Below are 7,500 nucleotides of genomic sequence, written 5' to 3' on the forward strand. Positions count from 1 at the left end.
CGGTGTGTTGTATTTTTGAGCAAAACACTTCATTTCACATTTTTCCATTTCACTCACCTGTAACTGAGTAACCCGGTAACTGAGTAACCCGCTATCATGCAGTGAGACTGAACCCGAAATCATGTAGTTGGGAAGCAAGTTTCTTACCACACAACCCCGCCTGCGCATATTGACAGAAGTGCCAGAAACTGTAGAAACTGAATGACTTGCAGTATGTAATCATTATGCCTTTTTCATGATAAGCATTTTTTTCTCTTTATGCCGATAAAATGTGTTGCTGCTGCTGCTGTTGTTGTTCTTGTTGTTGCTGTTGTTAAGCAACAAGACGGGTAAGGGTGATTAGGTGATGGTCTAAGGCTTAGGGGCGGGAGACCCCAGACCTGGGAAAAAAAAACTTTGGTCGTCTTGTTGTAGTCGAGGGCTCTTTGTTGACGCCCCCCGACACTACTGAGAGGTGGCTCTCGAGGTCGCTGGAAATGGAGATCTCCAGGTTCAAATTCTTGGTCACAGTCTTATGATTGAAACAAGTAAAATATAAAATATAAAATTACTAAGTTGTTCGCTTCTATTTCTAACCAGTCCTGTTTGACTATTGGCCGGAGAGTCTGGCTATAGGTTAAAATAATTATCCTCCATGTTTTTGCTCCTCTGACTGAGAAGCAAAGCCTCTGTTGTTTGAATTAACTTCCTTCGTAAAAAACATTTCAATGTAACCAAGCGGTGGCGAGGAACAAACAAACACACACACACACACACACACACACACACACACACACACACACACCAATAGTTATATATTTATATTTATATATTAAAATTTATATGAAGGACTTCTTTCAGTTTGCTCCTACCAAATCCACTCACAAGCCGCAATCAAATGACTGAAACAAGTAAAAGAGTAAAAGAGTAAAAGAGTAAAAAGAGTAAATTTTAGAGTATTTAACTTACTTAAAATGTAGAATCCAATAAATATTCCACATCATTGTCAGTTCTTCTCGAAAGAGTAGCCGGGTTTTTTTTTCTGTAAGTATTCTTTTTTTAAAAAACTTTTTCTGAGTACCTTTTATTAACAATGCCTTCTTTCAAACCCTTGATTGATTCTTTCCGAGGACCCACATAGAACATCCCATTACATGTCGAGTAACAGTTGGCTTTTTGAGTAATCTGTCTTCTTTAGTTTTTACTTTTAAAGAAGCAGTATTTTTTATAATTGATACAGTTCAATAGAGAGAATAATCTTTCGTGCCAACCTGACAAATGTATAAAATTAGCTAAATTAGTCATATAAACTAGATTTGAAAAAAAAACAATTTTGAATTATAAAGTCTCGGTTTTAATGACGTTTAACCAGGAATATCTTCAATAGAGACTGGCCAATTGTATGCTGATAAATGATGGCTTCTCAATGCACCATCAAAATCATTTATACTGCTTTGTAGCACAATGGATTAAGTACGGACCTTTGGCAGAATAAAAGAAGTAGGAGATACGCTGGGATTATAAGCCACCTCTAGGTCTGATAACATTAATTTAGCCATAATTTCTTCTTCTTTGAAAGGAAACGTTTTTTTCTTATTTGAATACAAAGTTCCATTAGGAATTCAGACAGTCAGTTGCAAATCTTCTAACATTGATTTCATGAAGACAAGATTTATTAATTAAATGTTTTGTTGTCATTCCCCTAAGATGAATCCTTAATACTTTTTGCAATAACTTTCAGTTTTTGATAATATTCTTTAGTAATTTATATTTAGTAAAGAAATTCTGATGGCATTATTAAGTACAGACAAAAGGCAGCGAGCTGGCAGAATCGTTAGCACGCCAAGCGAGATGCTTCACAGTATTTCGTCTGCCGCTACGTTCTGAGTTCAAATTACGCCTAGGTCATCCTTTCGAAGTCGATAAATTAAGTACTAGTTGAGTACTGGGGTCGATGTAATCGACTGTTCCCCATCCCCACAAAATTCAGGCCTTGTGCCTATAATAGAAAGGATTATTAAGTATAGACGAAAGGCAAGGAACTGGCAGAATCGTTAGCGTGCCGGGTGAAACGCTTTGTGGCATTTCGTCCGTCTTTACATTATGTATACAAATTCTGTCGGAGTAAACCTTGCTTTTCATCCTCCTGGGTCGATAAAATAAGCACCAGTTGAGCATTGGGGGTCGATGTAATCGACTGTTCCCCATCCCCACAAAATTCAGGCCTTGTGCCTATAATAGAAAGGATTATTAAGTATAGACGAAAGGCAAGGAACTGGCAGAATCGTTAGCGTGCCGGGTGAAACGCTTTGTGGCATTTCGTCCGTCTTTACATTATGTATACAAATTCTGTCGGAGTAAACCTTGCTTTTCATCCTCCCTGGGTCGATAAAATAAGCACCAGTTGAGCATTGGGGGTCGATGTAATCGACTTACCCCCTACCTCGAAATTGAAGAAGCCACGGATCAAATTGTTCTACGATCATTATAATAATTGTTTCTCAATAATACCACTCCATTTTGTGCATATTTAGGTATTTTGTTGCTAATTGTTGATACCGCTTCTTGAATAAACATGGACTTCCTACAGACGTGGCCAAAGTTTGAGACATTTATTTTTGAAATTAAAATTATGCCCAAGTACAATTCGCTTTAAATATATACGACGTATATTTTCAGACCTATGTTCCAAACTTTTGGCCAAGTAATGATATACTGCAAATTAAATATACCTTTGGGCATTTAAAATAAAAAATTCTAATTTTCAAACTTGTTTTCCAAGCTTTTGGCTACGACTATTGTCTGGTGCTGCTATCAGAAAAGATGTTAAATCTTTTACAAATGCCTCTGGATATGATAGCAATACAGCATGGCCAGGACAAAGAGTAACATAAAGATAAACGCATCCTACAATACAAATAGCAGGTATATCATCTTTCAGTAATTTCTGGAACCCGTTTTTTGGTATCCAAGATGGAAGGACAATTATTGTTTGAGCATCTTCCAGAAATATCTTTCTTTTCACGTATAGTAGACTTCATTAACATTGTAAAGACGAAGAATCATTTCATTTTCAACAAACTACTGTATCTTACAAGACTTCTACGTCATTATGCTTCTGCACATCGAAGTATCTCACAATACAGCCAAAATTTGGGTAACTGAAATATCTGTACTTCCATCAATTATGATAGAAAACTTGTGAGTCTTACAGATATCTGTAGCACTATATTTCATGAAAGGCTATTCCATCCTGAATAATATATGAATGTTTTGTTGTTTTCTTCGACAGAAGATGATCAATATTTGCAAAGGAAATGTTGTGTTCAACAAAATAGTCAACAATAAGAAGTTCTCGTTTGGCTGCTTGTTCACTCTTTGTTAACTATTTTTTGCCATAAAATCCGCAACATCAACATTAGATTTAGCCATTTCAAAGCATTTCCGTATGTTTGACAGAAGTTTTTTAGCTTCATTAGTACGGATTTATTTGCGTTTGTCAGATTAACATTGCGGCATTTACAATTATACAGTAACCAGCTTCTGTAGCAGTTTATATTAGGGATTTTGCAGCCATTTTCATTTGAATGACAAGGAGTTTGTAACACAGGATGGCAAGGTTGCTAGACTCAAATCACCTACTGTAATACAATAAATTTATACTAAGCAAGGCACCAAATTCTATTTGTATATTTGTATATGTGTATCATCATATCAATAGCGATTTTTGTCAAAAAAGCCCAGATGACTTCCACAAATATTGCCTTAGAAGGATAAGAAGAATTTCTTGGCACGACCACATCGCAGATGAAGAAGACTTGGACATCGCTGTGAAATAACAGATGCTAAGTCAATGTCATAGGCATGCCTATAAATAGGCCAGTGAGAGTCCCTCTTGAATGGCAGCAAGAGAAGAAGGAGCGTGGGAGGTGAGACAGATTTATGAGGAGAATCTGGCAAGTATGGCTTGAGCTGGAAACATGCTCATGACAACATCACTTGCAAATGTGTGGGATAGAAATCTCTTATTGCTGGGTGTTTCATAAAACGTTGGTCTGTTTACGTTTCTTATTTCTTTGTTGCCCACAAGTGGCTAAACATAGAGGGGACAAACAAGGACAGACAAACGGATTAAGTCGATTGCATCGACCCCAGTGGAGCGTAACTGGTACTTAATTTATCGACCCCGAAAGGATGAAAGGCAAAGTCGACCTCGGCGGAATTTGAACTCAGAACGTAACGGCATTCTGTAGCATTAGCGGTTCGGCAAAAAGGGACCGGTAGAACAAGTACCAAGCTTTAAAAAAAAATGTGCTAGGGGTCGAAATCTCTTATTGCCGGATGCTTCATAAGATGCTGGTGTGTTTGTGTATATACGTTTCTGTAGCATTAGCAGTCTGGCAAAAAGTAAATGATAGAATAAGTACGAAGCTTTAAACAAAGTAATAATAATAACAATAATAATAATAATAATAATAAAAATAATAATAATATGCAGTACCAGGCAGTGGCTCTCATGGCTTCTGATCTTAACTGATTGGAAGTGTTATCATGTACATTGTTTTGTCTTGGTATAAAAGATGGGCTACAGCAAATATTCTGCTCAATACCACAGATTTGCTTGTCAGTTGTTTGACCTTAACCAGTTGAGCATGTCCCTTAGTGGCTGACGATATGTGCATCTCTGATCACGAGCAGAAGTAGTGGGGGAGCATCATAGCCATGTGTTGAGAAGGATTCTTTGGGGTTTGAATAATTCACCTCTGGAAACATGGGTGTTTCGTTCAACGTCCTTAAACAACCCTTATTCAGGGACCTTTTGAGCGGGATGGGTTACTCGATCTGAAGAAAATTCTAACTGGGCCCCACCTGCAAGGTCATGTGCTGTTTATCTTGATATGAGATCACCATGTCGCGCACATATGGTTGTGATGCATGTGCCTGGTGTGCCCTTATCGGACGGGTAGTCATGATGGGTATACTGGGCTTCGTATATTTTACCCCAGTGTCACTTCGATGGCATGCTCTGCTCGCTCACTCAATAATAATAATAATAATAATAATAAAGTAGTAGTAGTAGTAGTAGTAGTAGTAGTAGTAGTAGTTGTAGTAGTAGTAAGTACTGGGGTCGATGCGCTCGACTAAAATTGTCCAAAGCGGTGCACCAGCATGGCCGCAGTCCAATGACTGAATCAAATAAAAGCAAAAGCAAGCTAAAGAAAAAATACATAATACGCACACACACACACACACGACTTTTGGAGGAGGTTATATACAATAAAATATGTATTAGGTTTTAGGTGCTAGTGTTATGACAGGACTTTCCTGAAAATGCAATATATACAAAACAGTGAGTGAGTGAAGATTTCTGTGGTGAATCGTAAAAAATGTGTATACATGCGTTTTTCGTGAGTTTTAAAAAAACGATACGTTTTGCAGTTAAAATAGTCATTGTACGATTTGCGCCTGCAGATGTTGATCTGATAGTGTTAAACCATTGAAAATAGAATTTAATGACAGAATGGTTCATTATGAATATTGCCAGCAGCTGTAAAACCCGAAATTGTTAAATAATACTGAGAAAAACTCTTTGCCAACTACCACCACCACCACCACCAACACCACCACCACAGCAACAACAACAATAACGACAACAACATCACCATCTTAGCCATCCATCCCCACGCTTTACACATATTCACTGCCGACATCATACAATTGTCGAGTAAATTACTTTCATTGACTTGACAAACTGACAGAGAAGACAACCAAAGTTCAGATCGCTAATACTTCCCTTAGTCCTTCCCACTCCCTCCTCTATACTTTTATTCTCTCTCTCCCTCCCTCTCTCTCACTCACACACACACACACACACACACACACACACACTCTCTCTCTCTCTCTCTCTCTCTCTCTGTCTACCACCGCTCTTTCTCCCTCTCTCTCTTATACGCGTATGTTTGGAGGCTATTTAACAAGCTGACCGCCTGTTTACCGTTTACCGTAGAGTCAAATATAAACTACATATGCACACATCCGCATGTACTTACGTACATGAATACGTACATACGTACGTACGTACATAATGCATAAACCGACTGCTTCCCTATCCTTCTTATTCACAACTAAAACATATGCACTATTATTGATGTACTATTACAACATAATAGTAAATGTTTGAACGACAATCTTGAAAGATTTTCATGCAAGCGAAGTCAACAGTTAACCTGCACTTAACACAAACATATGAAGGGGTGCTGAAAAGTTTCTGGCTTCGGGTAAAAGAAATTACAGGATAATCAGCTAATTATGATTTTATTCAATATATAGGCGCAGGAGTGGCTGTGTGGTAAATAGCTTGTTTATCAACCACATGGTTCCGGGTTCAGTCCCACTGCGTGGCACCTTGGGCAAAGTGTCTTCTACTATAGCCACGGATCGACCAAAGCCTTGTGAGTGGATTTGGTATACGGAAACTGAAAGAAGCCCGTCGTATATATATGTATATGTATGCGTGTGTTGTGTGTATTTGTGTGTCTGTGTTTGTCCCCCTAGCATTGCTTGACAACCGATGCTGGTGTGTTTATGTCCCCGTTACTTAGCGGTTCGACAAAAGGAGACCGATAGAATAAGTACTGGGCTTACAAAAGAATAAATCCCGGAGTCGAGTTGCTCGATTAAAGGCGGGGCTCCAGCATGGCCGCAGTCAAAGGACTGAAAAAAGTAAAAGAGTAAAGAGTAAATAAAAGAGTAAAATATTCCTCTCTCAGATTCATACACTTATTGCAGCAGTCCTTCAGTTTTTCTAAGCCCTGTAAAAGATCTCGGAAGGTTGAACCCCCAGGCAGGCGTTTCGCGACACCCTTAAAACCAGGAACTTTTTCAACATTGCCTCGTACACACGAAAGGATGCTGAAAAAGTTCCTGGCTTTGGGTAAAAGACAATACACGAGGAACATTTAATTATTCGTTTACTCAACACATTTCCCTCTCAGATTCACACTTCACGCATTTATTGCAGCGGTCCTTCAGTTTATCTAAGCCCTGTGAAAGAATTCAGAAAGTTGGGCTTCTAGCTAGGCCCTTCGCGATACCCTTAACTTTTCAGCACCCTCTCGAATAACACTTTTCATTGTTGTTGTCCGAATTCTAGCGATGGTAGTTTGTTTCTTTGTTAAGAACCAGGTTTTTGCTTGTAGGACGCATTTAAATGATTAAGGAAGAAAAAGAAATCGTATAAAACATACGTACATAACCGCAGGCATAGCTCTATGGTTAAGATTTTCGCTTTGTTTGCAACCGCGTGGCTTTGGGCTCAGTCCTACGGCAACTGGGGCAAGTGTCTTCTGCAATAGCCTCGGCTAACCAATGCTGAAAAATAAATCATTTAAAGTGAAAAATAAATCGTGTGTGTGCAATAGATGGCTGAAAATGTTCATGATCACATAACCCCCTAACATTTGGCCTAATTCCCCAGATCTCAAGCCATTGCACTATTATATGTGGAGCGTTGACAGAGAG

The sequence above is a fragment of the Octopus sinensis genome, linkage group LG9 (genome assembly GCF_006345805.1).
Source record: "Octopus sinensis linkage group LG9, ASM634580v1, whole genome shotgun sequence".
Lineage (NCBI taxonomy): Eukaryota > Metazoa > Mollusca > Cephalopoda > Octopoda > Octopodidae > Octopus > Octopus sinensis.